The 21816-nt window shown below is 32.7% G+C and overlaps 1 pseudogene; it reads right to left on the bottom strand.

Annotated features, from left to right (window-relative positions):
* Window positions 1-17169: 17169 nt before the first annotated feature.
* On the bottom strand, window positions 17170-20790 carry LOC144571994 (uncharacterized; annotated as a pseudogene).
* Window positions 20791-21816: the final 1026 nt, after the last annotated feature.

The following is a 21816-nucleotide window of genomic DNA, read 5'->3' as shown; positions in this document are numbered from 1 at the left end:
ATATTATAAGGACATAGTAAAAATTAATTATTCTAATATGATGTGACAGTTTCTAATTCATTTTCAGATATGTTGGCCAAATAATTGGCTCAAATTGTTTCGCCTTTTTAGTTTGTTGTTGATGTGGCTTAATAGAAACTCTAAAATTAGTTTTAGGTATGTGAGAGTTAGAAACTTTAGAGAATTTAATTTCTAAAAAGTGATTAACAGCTATTAAGAAACTCATTTGGGTTGCTGAGATGTAGATGCCGTAGTTAGATAAATTGACAGGATTTATTTTTAATTGGGTGCCTATAACAAAAATAAATTATCATTGAAAATTTTCTGGCCACATATACCTGATTTACATTTGTCATTTATGTTGGATGAGCACAGTAACAAGATTTGTTAATAATTTACGGTATTTATTTTCTGCATCTTTCTAGTTGAATTTAATATGTAGTATTCTCAGTTTCTTTTTAAAATAATTTTATTATGTTTCTAAAAATATCAGAATTAAAACTTAAATAAACTTTTCTTGACTGCACTTCAGTAGTTCCAGCGAAATTGCAGGTGCTGACGTCATATCTATAGCCTTAATTATTCATAGTCTTAATTATTAATAGTCATCATATTCTGTTCCCCACCAACCGCTCCAAGATAATGCCTACGGGTTTCACAACCCCCGCCATAAAATAAAAAAAAATAAAAAAAAAAAAAAACGACTCCAAAATAAAGAGACACGTAAGTCAAAAAGTAAATTTGGTAGTACGATTCCACCAACGCGTTCACTTTGCAGTGCAAGTTCCTGTACTACGATTCCACCAGCAAGTTGCAAGGTGTACACCAGTGTTGTAAGGTTACTGTCAACTGATTAATTGAGAATAGTTAATCGATTAGTTGAAAAAATTCATAATTAATTGATTAGTTGAAAAACTTCATAACAGTTTAGTGACGGTCAATGTCTAATCGGCCGACTACACTAGTGTACACAGGACAAAGCCACACTCAAGAAATAAATGTTAATTAATTTTTATATTTATATCTTATAACCATTCACAATGCTACTTGCAAGCTTTTAAAACTCTATTTACAAGCATTTATATTCTAAATCTGAATACTTTTTAACTCCAAACTACTTTTGTTTTTAAGCCAAAAAAAAAAAAGATTAATTTCACCAACTTTTATTTTTTTTTCCACTGATCATTCTCATCTATTTTTCTAACAATCTATGATGAATTTTGCAAATCTAAAAATACGAATGTTTTATACTTATTTTTTTTCTTTCAAATGAGATCCATAAAGAAATATTTTTGAGTTATTTTTAAGTATGTCGTTTCTTTTAAAGTAAAGCCCAGGAATACTTTCAATTCTTAAGCATTTAAACCTATGAATTCTACCATTTAATCTACTATATTGAAATATTAAACCTAAAATATAAGTTAATTTTTTTTTTTACAGCTGACACTTTTGACACTTTTAATTATAATAGGAAACTAGTTAAACCGTTATTCAGCAATAAAAACTGAAAATTATCGACAGTTATTCGTTATCCAAAATTAGAAAAATTTCAGTTGAACTAGTTTGGGGACTAAATGGGATAGCAGAACATTTCACTTATTATTGTTGACTATTCTATTAATAAAAAGGAGCTTGATAATTGACCCCCAAACAAAATCCTGAACGCGTCCCCCAAGTATATAATGTCTAAGTTCCTTTTTCAGTGCCCATATCCAAGCTTTTAAAACTTTGTTCATAGGGGTGTAAATGGATCAGATAATATCCGATTTCGTCCAAATCTAAATCCAAAAATTTGCCTAAATTATCTGATATGTATCCGTATCCGAGACTATCCGTATCTGTATCCAAAAAATTATAACGCATAAGGATACGGTAAGACTTTTAACTATCCGTATTCGACTGTTTACACTTTTAAACCATAATAAATGTGCTATATGTTCTTAAATTGATATGTTAAATTGTATATTGTACCAATAATTTATTAAATTGCATATAAATATATATTTTGATGAATAATATAACGCTATGACATAATTAGTGACTAAGAGCATCTCCAATCCAGCAATTGAAATTAATTGCTAAATTAGCAATTATGAAAATTTTAAAAATTAAGCAATCCACTCTTACATTAGTGCAATCAACCAAACAATTGAGAATTAAACATTTGACCAATAAGAATTAAACATTTGGCCAACTCATCTTTAGAAAAGGATTTCTTATTAAGCAATTCTTTTCAACAATTGCTAAATAAGCAATAGCTATACAATCCAGCAATTACAAAAATAATTGATACATCAGCATAAGCAATCCATAAGCAATCACCGTTGGAGATGCTCTAATATTTTAATAATATAATTGATGATTTGTAACCAACAATCTAATTATGAAAAATATCCGTATCCGTCTGATATCCGATCCGTATCCGTAACGTTTAATATCTGATCTGTATCTGAAAAATTATAATGGATACGGATACGGTAAGACCACTATCCGATCCGTACCCGACCGTTTACATCCTATCTATTCATAACCTTTTACAATGCTACTCACAAGCATTTAAACCTCTATTTACAAGAATTAAAATCCTAAATCTTGATAGTTTTAACTCCTAACTATTTTTGTCTTCAAGCCAAAAAACCAAATTTCAAGATACAACAACATTGCAATCAAGAATTTAAACCTATAATTTGGCGCGTTTAAAGTAGTACACTTGAGCATTTAAAACACTACAATCAAGTTTTTAAAATTAAATGAAAAAATTAACACAAGTAAAAATTAATAACATATAGAGCTCATGTACAAAGAAAATAAACCTTATGTACAAAGCATGTTAGTTAACAGTTAAAAATTAACTAAATGAAAAAATTAAAACAAAATGAAAGTACATAACGCAATTCCCCAACAAATTGCAGCAAAAAAAAAAAATGAATTGACAAATATTAAACAAAGATAGAACATAACTTTCTTTTTTAACGCAAGTAAGCTTGGCTTACCAATATTTTCATTAACTAAGAAAAAAGTTTACAACTCAAATATTTACATCACATGAGGATAATAAAAAAAAATTACCTCCAACTCCTGTGTAATTAATCCATACTACCATATATTACAATGCAGAAAGTATCTCAATTAGTTTGCAAACTCTGTTAGTCTAGTCTCTGAATGTAAACCCCACGCATTTACATTGCCAGATGCTACTGTTTGATCTATGATACCACTTCATTTACCAGTCATGTCTTTCTATAGTTTAAGAACAGTTGCATCCCGTATGAAGCTAGAGCATGTCTTTTTATCTCCTTTCTTTTTATGAATTTTTGAAGATACCAGTTGTATTTCAATCCATGAAGCTTATCCTTAAGTAGTCTAATATGCAAATTTGCAACTATAAATTAGCTCACATTTTTTTTTATGATCCAGCTAGTTAGTAACCAACTTAATTAAAACTGTAATGGGTGCTAGTCAGGGACCCAAGTTAAATTGTAATTAAGAAGCCTAGAAATAATCAAAAGAATCTTACCATAGCAAATTTAAATCCTTGTGTGCTGGTCAGTGACTCAAGCAACCATTTTGGACCTACAGCAGTAGAGACATCAAGTGAATCAAACCAAAAATTTCCTACATAAGCCGAGCTGATTGTAGGGACTAAAAAAATCAAACATAAATTCTTATCCAATTCAAGCATCAAGTATAACTATTTCATGTGCATCCCAGCTTCTTTTTTTTTGTTTTGTTTTGCATAAAGCATTCTCGCAGACAATTTCTGTATTAAACCTTCAAAAACTAAAATTACATCTTAACCCCTTGTAAGTAAACTGTTTTAACTCTTTTACCAGACCGACATATTATAACAAAATAATCCCTGACATTAACCCCTTACCAGTAAACTGAAACAATTAAGAATTTTGGTGTGGGCCTAGAGTCCCAAATTAAAGAGTGGTAAAATAAACATTAGTACAGTGTATTTCCAACTATAAGAAGCAAAGAGTAAATGAGAGAGGTCATTTGTACTAACGAATCAATGGACTGGTATAGTGATTTGTACAAGTGGCTATCATATATTTTCAATTTTGCTTTTAAATTAAAACAAAAAAAAACCTTGAAAGGCGATATGAAGTATATCAATTAATTATGTGTGTTGCAGAATAATGGCACCAAACTGCTCTTGCAAGCAAGAAAAAATATCAATCAAAAACCTTGAAAATTATATGGTATCAATCCTTGAAACAGGGATATCTTGCTCTCTTTTTTTTATAAATTTTTGAAACAGTAAAAGATCTACATTTCTTGATAGTATTAGTCATTGTCAGTCAACCAGAACCTAAGTGCTAAAGATGTCAGCACAGAAATGAAGGATTTAATATGAATAGCATGGATTGGTCCGTACTATGGATCAATATATATCTCCATTTTTTTAAGTAAAAATAGTTGATTTGAACTGCTCAACATAATATCTTATAAAAATATACTTGTTGATTTGAACTACTCAACATAATTTTTACAGTAACACTTCAATTTGCATATCACCATAATTAAAAAGAGAAATGAAAAGAGACAAATTTGCATAAGGGAAAATATAAAACTTCTGACCTTTATTCTCCATTAGGAACATAGCTCTAGTATCGCTGATCATCAATTTCGTAATTACAAGGGCTAGTGAAGTGGCGTATAAACCTCATGTAATCATCTTTAAAGTACTCGTGTTATAAACCTCATTTATCAAGCATTTAAACCTAACGATCAACTAAACAATAAACATGCAATTTATTTAGAGTGAGATCTAATATTTAAATCTCAATGATCAAGCATTCAAAAGAAAAGAATGAAGCATTTAAACCTAACGATCAACTAAACAATAAACATGCAATTTATTTAGAGTGAGATCTAATATTTAAATCTCAATGATCAAGCATTCAAAAGAAAAGAATGAAGCATTTAAACCTAACGATCAACTAAAAAAAATGAAATATACAACGATCTAACCTTTAAACCTCAACAAATAAAGCGTATAAACCTCATATAAAAAACATTTGAACATCAAAATCAAGATCTACTGCACATAGCTACCGAGATCGCTTACCATCATGCAATATCAGCTACCAGTTAAATACCACATATGTAACAAGAATGTCTTGATTAAGGGCATTTCTCGCTGGTTCCGTTACTAAACCATACATCTCCGACAAGAACTGGTACGAGCATCCTCTAAATACTATAAACATAACAATTAATTAAACCAGCAATTGACCTCATCCATCATATATCTCAAAATGGTCCTAAACAACAAACTAATATAATTGCATCATACTTTCAGTTTAAATCAGTAATATTATACAATGTGACATAACATGAGAACCGGTAAATGGTTCTATAATTGCAACTCTTGCATTTTGTGCTGTTGGATTATTTGATGATGTTTTGAGAGGTTCTGGGAGGCATGTTGGTTTCCCAGGATGGCTAAAGCTAACAATACAAGTAAGAACTCTTGATGTAACATTTAGGTCAAGTTTGTTGACCTCTGCAAAGTGCGGATCGGCCCGTACTATGGATTCATATCTATTTTTTTGAAATTCAAACAGTTGATCCGAATTGTTCAACATGATCTCTATATGAAAATGTAGCTGCAGTTCGAATTTTACTTTTTTTAAAATATTTTTACTATTTTTTTAGATAGGTTGAAAATCACTAATTTTGGATGGTCCAGAATATTTAAATTAGGTGATATTATACTTATCTTAAAAAATAAAAAAATAGTTAAAAAATTCTAAAAAATATAAAATTTGATCTCCAAGTACATTTTCATTATGAAGATCTATTTGAATGGTTCGGATCGACGGCTACTTGGTCTCTAAAAATGAAGATATGGATCCATAGTATGAATTGATGCGTGCTTTGCAAAGTACCATACCTCACTCCCTAATTATTTTAAAGAGAATTTTTTGCTCTCTCGATTTCTGATAATATGTACCTACATGTATGGTATTGGTTTCTGATATGGCAATTCTTTGTGATACTACTAAATTTCGTTTCCAATTTGGCGAACAGCTAGGCAGTTGTAGGATTGTGTTTCTGCCATTGGTTTGATTCTGCAAGTATGTTGACTCCATACACAATATACATCTCATAATTTGTATGATGATAATATTTAAAATAGTTGAAAAATAATGAATGCACTGTTTCTGATATTGTTTACCATGGTGAAAAATTTAAGGATGTTAACTTAAGATCTGTGTTTCCTGTTGTGAATTACACCAAGCTTTTGCTTGTTTGTATGCAACATCAGCATTTTTCGTACCTGTACCCAACTTGTAACATGCTTCTTGTTTTTTAGACAATGATTGTTTGAATCAAGCCTGGATTATCTAAACTGTTCCCAACTGTTTAAAAATCATGGATGCAAAATGTAAGCATTCAAAATGTCAGCTGTTTTTTTTTGCAAAAGAATACAGAATGTGTATATAGTAGTGATTTCATAATTCTAACATGTATTTAGTTCTTTATGATTTATGATTGAGGGAAATATTTGATTCCTCTGCCTTCTCCATTTGGGCTTCAGTACCTCGGAGGCTCGGAAGCTTCTATTTCATTGCAACAATATTGTGTTTTCTTGCAATGTCTAACGGGGTTACTGTGACGGATGACATTGACGGTTTAGCCCTCGGAATTGCTGCTCTTGCCTTTTTAATTGGGAATGTCTGGGGCTGTCCTTGCTTTGTCTCCTGGTTAGTTTTCTTTTCCTTTACAAACACAAGCATCTTAGATCGACTGTTTGGATGTTTAAAGAGGAGATATTGATCCATAGTACGGACCAATCCTTACTATGCATAGCACCATAGCCTCATTCTTTCAATGCCAGAATCATAACATATTGTCCGTTTTGCTCTTGTTTTCCATTTTCTCTTAATGATACCCAAAGTGCGTTACTTTGTGTAAAGAAATGGCGAGAAAGGCATATTTTGGGAAGGGTTACATATGTGATTTGCATTTTTGTAGGAGCAGAACAGTCCAAGAAATTGGAAGCAAATTCTTACGAAAGCATGTCAGTATTATTTTATTTTCATTTGGTCTTGCAGAGTTAGCTGTTTTTGGATCATCAATGGCTGGAGGGTGCATAGGTTTTCTCTTTCACAACAGGTACAAGGCCTCTGTTGTTCGGTCAAACTGGGTCAATGGCACTAGGAGAAGAACTCGCTGCTATGGCTTCTTGTTCTGGAATGTTCTTTCCTCTCTTCGTTGCTACTGGCCTTTTTGTTATTGGATTAATTTCAATAGTATTTCAGGTACTTTTATTTATTAATTGGTAATGCTCTTTATTTTTCGTCGTTATTTGCTAAAAAATCACTGCTTTCTCAAGAAATTAAGCAAATCCCTTATTTATTTAGATATATGAAACGGTTGCTATTTTACTTTCATGTTGTTGACTACGAGAAAGTCCCATAAATTTGTCTTGTAAAAGGTGAATTAAATTAATGCCTTCTCACAATGCTTCAAATGACGATCAATTTCTTGAGTTTGAGGTCATATTTTAATATTCCGTACAAAAATTCTTATGCTAACATGTAGACCAACATTCAAACAAATATAAAGCTTTATGTCGAGTGGGAATTTTTGCAAGTAATGAATTTAAAAAGATGGTTTTTCAGCACTGTCATGTAACTTGGGGGTTTCCTTTTTTTTTGTTGCTAACTACCGACAGTGTAACTGGGTTGCATAGCATATAGGTTTACCAGATCTTAATTTTCATAGGTGGCAAACTGGTGGATCTGTTCAGTCAGATCAAATTGGATTGTTTGAACTTTAAGCTCTTGCTTCATTTATTTCCATTTTTTAGGTCATTTTCTTGGGCTATTAGAGTTTTATGCTGGATGGTTGATTGTTGTTATAGTCATGTTGGGTCTTTCAATTATTATCCTGACTAAATTTGTTCAGAGTTACAGCTGAGGTCTTATTGGATTGGGTTTAGGTTGCTGTTCATATGTAGTTAAGGTTCTACGCCAGGTTCAATTCATCGGATCCGGCTTGAGTCTGGTCCTGTTTTAAGCTGCTAGATTCACATATGACATGATATGAGTGAGGCTATGGTACTAGACTAAATTTAACATTTTTTAGAATTTTTTTTACTATTTTTTAGATAGGTAGAAAATCACTACTCTTTAAAAAATCTGATTATTTCCTAATTTTATAAGAACTTTTCTAAACATGTTTCATAACAAAATCAATCCACCGAGTTGGCTTGTGAGAATGATTTTCTTAAAAAGTTGTTACTTGGATGGAAATTAAAATGTTGTTGACTTATTCAATATTAGTACTAATGGTCTTGTCTTGAGATACTTTTTTTTAAAATTGACTCCTGCTTTATAGTTAAATGCACAAGTATAGAAAAAAGTTGGTTCATAATGGTACCAGAATCTAACAGTATCAAATAACTGAACAAGACCAGAGAACATACACTTACCACTGGTAAACCAAAACCCGAACCCGGCTCACTGGTTAACACCAACTTGTGAAACCAATTAAGTTCTATTCCTAATGCAATTGAAGTAGTTAATTTGGTAGGTTCTTGTGACTCCATAATCCATCAATCTGCTATTTTTGCTCATTAAATGCGGTGCGATATAAAGCCAAAATGGCATGCCATCCAAGATTCGGTGCTATGAAATAGCTTATTACAGGTCAGACCATTGTTTACTGGGAAACTCACATTAACCATTGAGAAAACTGGCCGTGCATGCTCGACAGTGAATTACTCATGATGAATGGTTAAATGACATTTCATCAACTAAATACTCATGATTTTTATCACAACTAATTGAGAGGAACCATGATAAGTGTTCTTTATATGGATGGGATCAGTAAATGTGAACTTTATACCTGTTGAATATGAAGTTTTTATATAGTGCATAGATATGATGAACATGTGTATTCCTCAAGAGTATGTATTTACAATTAATTATCTCCACAAATAATATATATGCTGACTAATGTATTTACAATTAATTATCTCCACACATAGTATAGTATTAAGCTCTAAGGTTATCATTTGCTTTTATTATTGACGAACACATAAAGAAGAAATTAATTAAAAATTAATCACGTTTAAAGAAAGTGATCAAAATAATATTTCAATCACCGTTGCAACGCACGGGCACTTGATTAGTAATCCTAAAACGGTGCATAAAGACCAAATACATGTACAAAATAAATAAATCCAGGTTGAGAAAAAAAGAACCTGAGTAAAACGGAAAATATTGTCGATAAAGAGAAGCACATCTTGACCTTCAGCATCACGGAAGTGCTCAGCGAGGCTCCTTCATCTGACCGTACAGAAGTGCACACTTTCTTTCAACCTGTGTGCCAATACGTGTAGCGAGTACATTTTTAACTAAATTAAGACTTCTACACATATAGAAGATATATCTAATCAAAAGGAGACATTATTTGATTAGAGGGTTCAGATTCAGTTCGAATTTAATTCAATTTTAGAGATGCTAGCCAAATAATTGGCTCAAATTGTTTTTCCTTTTTAATTTGCTGCTAACGTGGCTTAATAGAAACTCTAAAATTAAATTTAGGGATGTGAGAGTTGAAAACTTTAGAGACTTTAATTTCTAAAAAGTTGTTAATAGTTATTTAGAAACTCATTTGAGTTGCTGGGAGGTAGATGCTTGTAGTCAAATAAATTGACAGGATTTATTTTTAATTTGATGCCTATAACAAAAAAATAAATTATCATTTAAAATTTTTTGGCCACATATACCTGATTTACATTTGTCATTTGTATTGGATGAGCATAGTAACAAGATTTGTGAATAATTTGTGATATTTATTTTATGTATCTTTCTAGTTGAATTAAATAAATTTGCTAATTATTTGATAATTATTCGAGAATTTTATGTAGTATTCTCAGTTTCTTTTTAAAATAATTTTATTATGTTTCTAAAAATATGAGAATTAAAATTTTCTTGACTGCAGTTGAGTATTTCCAGCGAAATTGCAGGTGCTGACGTCATATCTATAGCCTCAATTATTCAGTCAGGTGCTGACGTCATATCTATAGCCTCAATTATTCAGTCTTAATAGTCATCATATTCTGTTCCCCACCACCGACTCCAAAATAAAGCATTATCAGGAAAACGAAGCCGACGGGGAGTTAAATCACCAAAAAAGAAAAAGAAAAAAAAATAATAATAGCTAAAACCGACACGGAAGTCAAAAAAGTAAAATTTGGTATTACGATTCCACCAACAAGATTTGTGAACCGACGCGTTCCTCTAGCATCTCTACACGCGACTTTACCCTGCGAGTTCCTATACTACGATTCCACCAGCAAGTTGCAAGCTGTACGCCAGTGTAGAGGTGCTATCGGGTCGGATCGGATTCGGATACTATTATATTTGGATCCTCACTTTAAAAGCGTTCGAGTCCAAATTTCGATCCATATACTTATTTGTTTCAAATCGGGTCATTGGGTTCGGATACTATTATATTTGGATCTGTACTTTAAAAGCGTTCGGGTCCAAATTTTGATCATATACTTATTTGTTTCAAATCGGGTCGGATCCAGATACCTATCTACCCGAAGATATTTCGGGTCTAGTCTTTCAGTTCCGGGTAGATAGATACCCATAACTTGTTTGTAGATTATCGGGCCCGATTTGAATATGGGGCGGTTCCGAATCCAAAGCGGATATATGTCACAACTCCAAAGCATTTGAAAAATCATTTACAATTAAATATAATAATTTCTTAAACATCTCATATCATAAATCATTATAATATAGATTAAAAAACCACTGCAAAATAAAAATTATACTATTAATCTTGTTCATAAATAATAAAATATATCATCCTACATAACACAATAAAAATAACAACTCTATGGTTGAAGAAGAGATATAATTTTTAGAAAGTAAAATATTGGAGATGATGATTTCATTTTCTATGGTTCAAAAAATCTATGAATGAAATACTAATAATTTGTAGAAATGACATATCAATGAGAGCAATAAATTTTCATTATTATGCAGAGGATATTAAGGCAAATATTGAAGGATGTATTCATAGCAATAAATTTTATTTAAAAAATTAATGCGGATGTTATGGAAGGAATAAATTTGACATCCATCTGTCTGTATAAACATAGCGAATATGTGACTACATTATATTTTCTCACATTCAAGTTGTGAAAAAGTACTGGGCTCAGCTCACCACGGCTTATGCAAAAATTAATATGCAAAGTTGTATTTTTATATATTAATAGTTATTAATATATGTTTTATCGGATATTTATACGGGTATTGGGTCAGGTTCGGTTATGGGTCGGATAATTAAATGAAACACATATCCTACCCATTACAGTATCGGATCCGGATTGGATATTAAATTACTAATTTTGTAACTGTACCCATAATTTAACCGGTTATAGTTTTTAAACCATATCCTATCCAAATTAATCGGATTCGGGTCGGATCCAGTTTGGTTCCGGATTGGATCCGAGTAATCGGGTAAAATTAGCACCTCTACGCCAGTGTTGTAAATAACGCTATGCGGTTGTCAGACGGATAAGGTAAGGTTAATTAATTAATTAGAAATAATTAAAAATAATTGACCGATTAGTCAGAAAAATCTATGATAAGTTAGTTGTTGTTAATTGACTAATCGGCTGATTAGTCAACCAAAACGGACGTTTTTTACAACAATGGTGTACACAAGACAAAGCTACATTCAAGAAATAAAGGTTAATTAATTTTTAAAAATTTATATTTATATTTTATATTTTATATTTTATATGGTTAAGAGTAAAATATTATAGATTATCTAAAATTGATTCTTATTCACAATATAAATGTTTAAGTGAGTCTATAGTACTATGTATAGTAAGATTTGTTTCGTAATACGGATTAATATTTTCATTTTCAAAATCCTAACGGTTGATCGGAACTGTTCAATATGATTTTCATATGAATATATACTTGCATATCAAATTTTTTTTTTTTTTTTTTAACAATTTTTAAATATAGGTAGAAAATCACTATTTTTGGATGATTCAAAATTTTCAGATCAAATGATTTTCTACTTATCTTAAAAAATAGTAAAAAAATTCTAAAAAATATAAATTCGATCTGCATGTACATATTTATATGGGAATTATGGTGAACGGTTCGAATCAATTGTTAGTATTTTAAAAATAAAAATATTAACCCATATATATGCACAGTACCATAGACTCACTCTAAATTTTTTATATATTTGATTCTAGTTATGTTTAACTTCCATAATTTAAAAATCTGATTCCTCATCTCTTGTCTGGACTTGATTGTATGTATTTGCATAAACATTACTATCGATTTCTGTTTATCTTTATCATATTTTCAAACGTAATTTGTTAGTGGACTTCTTATAATGCACCATCTTTCTTGTCCATCCATTTTTCACCACTTTTTTTTTCTATTAATTTACTTATTTGTGAATTGAATTGCATATATAGAACGGTTATATATTAAACAAAATTATTTATTTGTATAGAATTACATAAATTCATAATATTTTTATTGTGACTAACATATAATTTTAGCCGGGACGGATTCATTCATATTGAATTTATGTATATATTAATTACAAGTAAAAAATTATATTTATATATAATTTTCTATATAATTTAGAATAAAATATTATGGATATTATAAAATTAAATATTATTTAAATATAAAAATTTTATATGATTAATTAGCATTGTGTGTTTGACCTACATTGTTCGAAAGGATTGCTCTTGATTTTAGCTAATAAAGAGACAACTATGATTAAAATAAAAAGAGTAAAAAAAATGGACGTCTATGATTAAAACAAAAGAGTAAAAAAAATGGACGTCTATTATTTTAGCTAATAAAGAGACAATTCTTGATTTTACCTGACTGAGTACAATTGAATTGCACGGTCTCAAATTGAAATCTTTAACTTCGCACGAATCTCAAAGCACAAATAATACTGCCTCGGTGCCTCCATAGTCCATACCCCATTCGGAACAGGCACCGGCTGAAATTAAATCTAGACCGTACATTTCAATTGTGTTGAGTCATTACCTGGGAGGATACGGACCCTTGCATAGTGGCTATCAAAGTAATCTGTTATAGGATTGCTAACGTGTTAGATTGTCAGTCTCAACTGCCTTTATTTCTCAGAAATTCCTCATTTGACCTTATAAAGCCAATTTATGGTATAAGCCAGGTTAGCCTAGAACGGAATAGTATCCTCTGCGGAGTCGTTCCGTGTGGAGCTTTTAATCTAATCCGTTCATTTCGGATTGGACGGGACAGATCAGATCTTACTTGAATTGAAAAAAAAAATTCTCAAAATTTGCAAAGTTTTTAATCTGGTCCGTCTGATCTGAAACGAACGGACCAGATTACAAGTTCCGCATAGCTCCGCAGAGGATACGCTTCCAGCCTAGAACTGGGTCTAAATTAAAATAGTAATTGAAAACTCTGGGTCTAAATTAAAACAGTAATTGCATGCACCACATTTGAACTTTTTAGAGTTAATTAATTTTTTTAGTTGGCAAACTTTGACTAAATTAAAAGGAGTTTATGAGTAAAAATTAAATTCTAAAAAAAAAGAAAAAGATACAATATTCACTTTACATTCATTTAAATTAAAAAAAAAATCATTGAACCCCAATCAAACGAAATTAGAAGATGTCTTAATTGTGTTGCCTGTTTCATCAATCAATAATAATAATAATAAAATCTTGTCATTCCACTAGGGGTGTATGTATGGCTTAGCTAAGAATAGTATGCACTTTTATAATTTTAAAATTTAAATTATGTATATTGAATTTTTTTTTTAAGTTTATAAATATATTAGTTTCTCTTATAAAATAACAAATCTTGTAGTTTAGTGGTTATAATTTTATTTGATGTTTGAAAGGTATTAGGTTCAACCTCTAGTGATCACATTATTTTTTACTTTTCACAAATTATGTATTTTATAATTTAGCCTTTTCTATTCAAATTTTTTAGTTTCATCCCTACATTCCACACATTATATGTTTTATAATTTAGTCTCTCATATTCAAATTTTCTAGTTCTGTGGCTATCACCCTGTTTGGATGGAGAGTAGAGGAAGGGGAGGTGAATAATAGAAGAGAATGAAATAGAATAGAAAGAAATATTAACATATTTAACATCTTTGTGTTTAGATGATTAATGAGAAAATAAATTTAACTTTCTTTTTCGTCTTATTTATTGTTTGGTTGATTAAAATTTAGAAAGTTAATGAAAAATTTAGTGATTGTTGTAGAATTATAACAAAAAACTTATATGAGAGTTATATAGGTAAGATATAAAATTGGCATTTATGTTATTTTTTTAGAGATGGGCTACGGTGAGTTGCGAAGTAAAGCGACTATTTTACTTCACGCTCATATTTTGCGATTTTAAAGTTCAAAACGTCGATCCGAACCGTTCATCTTGTTCTCCATATTGAAATGTGCTTGGAGACCAAATTTTACATTTTTTGGAATTTGTTTACTATTTATTAAGCAATTTTGAAAGTCGCTGATCTGATGGTCCAGAAAATTTTACTGTTTTTTTACTGTTCACAGCAAAACAGAAATTTAAAATAATGCTTAATAAATAGTAAAAAAATTTCAAAAAATGTAAAATTTGGTCTCCAAGTACATTTAAATATGGATTAAACATCTAACAGTTTGGATCGGTCGTTTGGAATTTCAAAATAAAAATACGGCGTGAAGTAGAAATGCATTTTACTTCGCAACTCACCGTAGCCCATCTAATTTTTTTTAAATATTTACAACAAAATTTCTTTCCATATGTTACATTAAATTGGAAAAAAAAAAACTGATTCTATTAATTACAATAATACAAAGTAAAACCGTTCATCTTCTATACTCTTCATTTCTAACATAATTTTGTCAACGAAACACAATTTCACAGATTTTTTTTTTTTTTTTTTTTTTCTATTCCCTCCCTTCCTCTACTCTCCATCCAAACAAGGTGTGCATTTCACAATCAATTGCTCAGTCGAAACACAATTGCCTAGAAGTCAAAAAGAGGAACCGCTGACCCACTTCTTACCTGACTACATCGATTGTTATTGTATCCGATGCATCAAATTCATCCACAAAAAAAAAATCCCATGATATGATACTTGATACAAGGATTTGTTTTTTTTTTTTTTAAATATAACTCATTTAAGTAATTTCAAAAAAATAAACATAAGTAATGAAAAAGTTATAAAAATCATCTCCACTTAGGAGGGAGTTACAAAAAAAAAATAATAATATTTGAGTAGAACTAGGGTGTTCCTAAGTTCACCAAGCCTCTTTGTGAACTTAACTCTAAAATATATTGAATTGGTTTCAAACGACATATCTAAACCGTTGTAATCCTTCTACTTTATGAGTAATGCGTTTACATGTGAAAATTTTAAAGTTTCGAATTAATTTGGTATAAAGTCAGGTGGTCAAAATTAAAAAAAATATAAATTAATTATAATGCATTCATTTTTTGGACACCTTTTGACCATTTGACTCTATATATAATTAATTTAAAATTTTAAAATGTTTGCATAAATGTAGACACATCACTTGTGAGGTAGAAGGATTTTAACAGTATGAATTCATCGTTTGAAATCAATATAATAGATTTTAAAGTTGAATTCACAAAGAAACTTGCACTACTAGAATTCCCAGTAATGGCAACGGTACTAAGGGGTTTTAGCAAGCGTAATAAGAGCCCTTGCAATAAAAATTGAGATTCTGATTTTTTCCAAATAAATTAATATAGTTGCAACGGCAGCCCTTGCTAATAAACACGCTTGCTAATGTCTTATACTTACCCTTGCTAATGTCTCCTATTACGCTTGCTAATGAGTACCAGACGGTCAGCACACACTAGTTGCAAGGGGCACCGTTGCAAATAAAATGAAGGGTTATGTTTGCATTATTTTATTGTGCAGGTCTTTATTATTTGCAAGCGGCACCGTTGCTATTGTTTTTAGTGTAGAATTTTATATTATTTTATTCGAGTCCAACTTATCATTTGCAAGAGCCACCGTTGCAAATGCTGTCTATAATATTTTAGTGCCAAGGACCTATCTATTTGCAAGTGCCACCGTTGCAAATGCTTTTATGATTTGTATTTATATTATTCAATTATTAAAGTCTAAACTATTTGCAAGGGACACCGTTGCAAATGCCATACGGGTTCCGTTCATATTATTTTATTTCGAATGTTGTAGCTATTTGCAAGGGCGGCCGTTGCAATTGTTTTGGAGTATCCATTTATATTTTTTAATTGTGAAGGTCCTAACTTTTTGCAAGAGGCACCCTTGCTAATGTTTTCTAAGTTGCGTTTCATATTACTTTATTGTAAAAGACGTTAATTATTATTATCCAGAGATACATCCTTGTAGAGACATCCCAAAAATTAGTATTATCCTATAACTCATGAGACAATTTGATTAAAATTGCACAAGGGTATATAACAAAATAATGTTCCTTCATTGCTCAATTTGGCGACTTGTGCCTTGTCAATAACTCCATGTAACTTTCAATTTGTACCAGTAATAACTCATATCAGTCTAGTATAGTTATTTCTCCACCTTTGTAAAATTTTTTTTTACCAATGATACAATAACACAACATACAAATAAATCAAAATCATAACAACATACAAGAACACAACATACTAGATTTGATCTGACAAATATATTAGTTAGTTAAAATTGAGTCTATATTATAAAAAACAAATTTATAGAATCAAAACCATCATACAAGAACGCAACAGATTTCCCTTTAGTTTTGCACAAAAACTGACAGGAGGAATGTGCAAATTACAAACAGACCCTGATAAATTTGTTTATTCATTAAATTAGCCATTTTATATCTTTGCACCTGTAAATTAAAGAACAGAGAAATTATGATTAGTTTCAAAGAATTAAGTTTTGTGAAAAACAAAAATATCTTATGTATCATATATACCAGCCAAACTCATGAATTTGTCATGATTCATGACCAATTAAATTAATGATTTCCCCTCTAGATGGATTTATCTTGAACTTATAATAGAAGAAAAAATAAAGTATAGATGGATTTATCTTGAACTCTACATAATCAAAATATATTCAATTATAAAAAATGTGACTACTTACCAATTAAAAACCATCTTCCTCAGATTCATAAAATTGCCCCCAAAAAGCTTCTTGCTGAGCCTGATCCATTTGATCCATGTCATTCTCTTCCTCACCTTCCTCTACCGGATTGCTGTCATTCGTCTCGCGTGGTTGTGTGACCTCCATGATGTCGTCCACTAGGTCGAACTCATCTTCTTGTATGACAGTATTAGCCCAATCAAAACTTGGTTCGTCAGGAACCTCGATGTGATTTTCTGGCATTTCCTCTTGATAAAATTCAAGGTTTGCATCATCTTCCTCATCACGAAATTGTCCTCTCGGCGTTGTTTTGAATACAACCCACCATTTTTGTCTTTCTTTGCCCAGAGAAGCATAAGGAAGGTAGCTCGCTTGAACTGCTTGACATGCCAATACAAATGGCTCATAAGTTTTTAGCCGAGATTCATGTTTAACCTCGACAATCCCATGTTGGCGGTCGACCCTTACGCCCTTTGTTATGTCAAACCAATAACACCTAAAGAGAACCACCTTGTTGCCTCCTTCATATGATAGCTCAATGACCTCTTTGAGGACTCCATAGTAGTCGTGTTGGGTGCCACCTGATTCCGACTCTCCTTTGATGCAAACACCGCTATTTCTTGATGATTTATTTTGCCCATGTGTTTCAGTGTGAAAACGATATCCATTGATTTCATACCCATCGTACCAACTTGCCCGTTTGAGTGGTTTGATTGCTGCCTTTCGAACATATGGGTCGCAGTCACGGTCGATTATTAGCCTTTGTCGTAACCAATCTGCGAAAAGATCTTGACGTGCTTTTGCAAGTCGATGTGGGGCTGTACCACTGTTGAGCATGTTTGAATCAAACTCCCTACAATTTGTAAGACAGTCGTCAAATTATATTTTGGTAGGTTTTAGATTTGGTAACTTATGAAATCAAAATCAGTGATAAATAATAATATTGTACCCCAAGTATTTGTCACGTATCTCTGGGCAGTTGAGAACGACATAAGTGTGAGCTGCTTTATATTCATCGTCAGTGAGTGTCCTTCGATGCTCCCTACCAATGGGACGGCCAGTTCTGTCAAAAATCGAAAGGTTTCCCCTTGAAGTTTTACCTGTTTCAGCTCCTTTTGGGCCATTTAGTGATAAATCTTCAAAATAGAATCTGGAAGTGGTGGAAATCTCTTTGACTATCGTAGCCTCGACGATTGAACCCTCCACACGTGCTTTGTTGGTAACTCGCAACCGTTGTTCTTTGTTACGCCTTTAATAGAAACAATTAATTGAGTTATGTAATATACTACTATTTAATTTTGGTAATTTAATTAAAAAGACAATTGAGAAAACAACGCACCTTTCACATGGAAACATCCATCGGGACCCTACTGGCCCACCCAGTCTAGCCTCATGTGCCAAATGAACCACAAGATGCTGCATAGAATTGAAGAAACCAGGGGGGAAGATTTTCTCCATTTTGCAAATTGTGACGATAATATCCCTTTCTAATTGGTCGATACGGGATGGATCAAGTTCCTTGGCACAAATCTCTCTAAAGAAGCTTGAAACCTCACACAGCACATCCCATACGGGTTCAGGGACAAAATCTCGAAATGCAACGGGTAATAGGCGCTCCATGAACACATGCCAATCATGACTCTTCATCCCCGTTAGGGTGTTAGTTGTTAGGTTAACACACCTTGACCAATTTGATCCGTGGCCATCAGGGAACTTTACTTTATCTTTTAACCAAGTTAGAACTAGCTTCTTGTCACCTTGTGAAACTGCGAATGGTGCCTTTGGTTTTTTCATCTTTCCCGGGTTTATTGTACATGGGGTTAGGTGTTGTTTGGGTCGATTGCAAAGAAGAGCCAAATCTTTCCGAGCTTTTTCATTATCCTTGGTTTTAATTCCCATGCTTAAAAGTGTATTAACCAAAGATTCCGTGAAATTCTTCTCCGTATGCATCAAATCAATGTTGTGTGGCAAGAGATTGTCTTTCCAATATGGCAAACTCCAAAAGATACTCTTCTTTTGCCAATGGTGAGTCACACCATAACCACCAAACTGTGGTAAACCAACATTTTTACCCCATTTCGTATCACCTAATTTGTTCACTACCTCGAGTATTTGTTCTCCCGTCAATCTTGGTGGTGGCCCATCCCACTCTTCTCTTCCTTTAATGAAATTTGTTTTATCTCGACGAAATGGATGATCCATAGGCAACATGCACCTATGACAATCGAACCAGCATGCTTTACCACCATATTCCAGTTGGAAAGCCTTTGTTGCACCTTGGCAATAATAACAGCCCAAAAAACCTTTCGTACCCCACCCGCATAGCATCTCATAAGCCGGGTAGTCACTCACCGTCCAAAGAAGCATGGCTTTCATGTTGAAATTTTCTGATCTAGATGCATCCCATGTCATTGCACCGTCCCTCCACAACTTTTTCAATTCTTCGATTAAAGGTTATAACAGGATGTCAATGTCCCGACCCGGATGCTTCGGTCCCGGTATAACTAGCGCGAGAAACATGCTTTCCTCTTTCATTATCATCCCTGGTGGTAGGTTATATGGAAAGACAAATACCGGCCAACAAGAATATGGAGTTGCACTCGAGTTGAATGGCATGAAACCATCCGTCGTTAACCCCAATACAACATTCCTAGCCTCTTTAGCAAACTCTGGGTACTTTTTTAAGAAATGCTTCCAAGCCTCACCGTCAGCTGGGTGCGACATAACCCCGGGTCTATCACGCTTACCATTCTTATGCCACTTCATATTTACTGCATTAGACTTGGTCATGTAAAGCCTTTGCAATCTTGGCGTGATAGGTAGATAGCGGAGTTGCTTTTGTGGGACTGGTTTTGCCTTAGGATTAGGTCCAGGTGGCTTGTACCTTGGTTCACTGCAAACATCACATTTTGTCTTTTCCCCTCTCACCGGTCCGTAATATAGCATGCAAAAGTTCGGGCATACGTCTATTTTTTCATGTTCCATGCCCATTCCCTCAATCAAACGCTTTGCTTGGTAGAAATTATCCGGCATATTTTCACTAGCAGGTAGTGTGCTCTTAATAAAGGCCAACATCCCATTGAAGCATTTCTGACTTAGTTGGTTTTCCGACTTCAACGCCAATGCTTGTGTCACTAAAGACAATACGGTTTGTCCTTCACATTGGAGTTCACCTGTTGCGTTGACCTTCCAAAGCGGCGTTTTATTAGCCTCTATCATGTCAAAGAACTTCTTAGCCGCTCCAGTTGGTGACTGGTCATCCCAATTGAAATCTGAACCAGCTACTGCCCTTACCATCTCCTCCCCTGGATCAATGCTTTGGTTGTCTAAATCAGGTTCAACTAGTGTTTGCCCCTCCCCATGCCTGTGCCACACACTATATAGGGCGCAAAAGCCCGACTTATAAAGATGTACAGCAACGGTATCCACATCTCTCCGCTGCCCGTTTCCACATTTTTTGCACGGACAAGGGATACATTTCTCTCCATCGCCGTCATAGGTCACAACATGTGGTTTGGACAATGCCGCCTCAAGGAAAAATTCAACCCCATCAACAAAATCTTTGTGCAGACCACCACCAGAATCGTGTCTATTGTTGTACATCCATTGATGACTTTCCTGCATTGTCCTATTAAACAATTCAATTACTGGTTCAATAGTAGAAGCAAAAATTGTCCAAGTAGGCTAGTGGATAAATTGAAAAATGTTACTTTAATAAACAAAAGCTGTAACTTTCTTGTTCAAATGCCTGATAACTTGTTTTATATTCAATGTTTGTTTCAGTTACTATGTGCTGGGCAAATAAAACATTCTCACCAAAGCACAATCCAGTGGCTTTTACAATTCCATGTAATTAACCTGTTTAAGTTGACTGTTTCCTAACTAAATTGCAAATAAACAAACCTAATTAATGACTTTGCAAATAAACAAACCTAATTGCAAAAAAAAACTGAAGAGAGGGAGAGACAGAGAGATAGATCACCCAAACCCGAGAGAGAGAGTTACAAACCTCTTTCAGTGAGATCACCCAAACCCGAGAGAGAGAGGCACGGGAGAGAGGGAGGGATAGAGAGAGAGCGAGAGAGGGAGGGATAGAGAGGAGGGATTAATTTCAGGTCATGGTTTATTTGATTGCGGCGCGTCGTGTGGGAACTGGTTTTGAAAGAATTAATGTGAAAGAGGAATTCAATGCTTCTCGATTAACACTATTGTGGGAATATTTTATAAGTTTCACATCCAAATCGTTCTTAAATTCCTTTGCACGAATCTCAAAGCCTAATAATAAGTAAAGTGATTGTAATCCGTTCTACAATACCTGGGAGGATACGAATCAAACTAAAAGATAATAAGTGAAGTGAGTGTAGGGATATTTATTTCGGAATTGCGTAACAAATACTTACACATCCCTATGTAGAACTCATCAATTTTTTGTTGCGTACCATCCTTGGATACCAATCTATACTGGATGTACCTACCAATAACACCACTGAATATAGATGGGTAGTAAACACAAAACAAGAACAAATGACAATAGACATTAAACATAGTTTCACATCCTACTTTAGAATAACATAGTTTCACATCCTACTTTAGAATTACATAGTTTCACATCCTACTTTACTGTTCAGTACAATAAAGATTCACATCCTA

Source organism: Carex rostrata, chromosome 19 (genome assembly GCF_964058835.1).
Source record: "Carex rostrata chromosome 19, lpCarRost1.2, whole genome shotgun sequence".
NCBI lineage: Eukaryota > Viridiplantae > Streptophyta > Magnoliopsida > Poales > Cyperaceae > Carex > Carex rostrata.
Note: the sequence above shows the minus strand (reverse complement) of the source record. Positions and strands in the feature narration are given on the sequence as shown.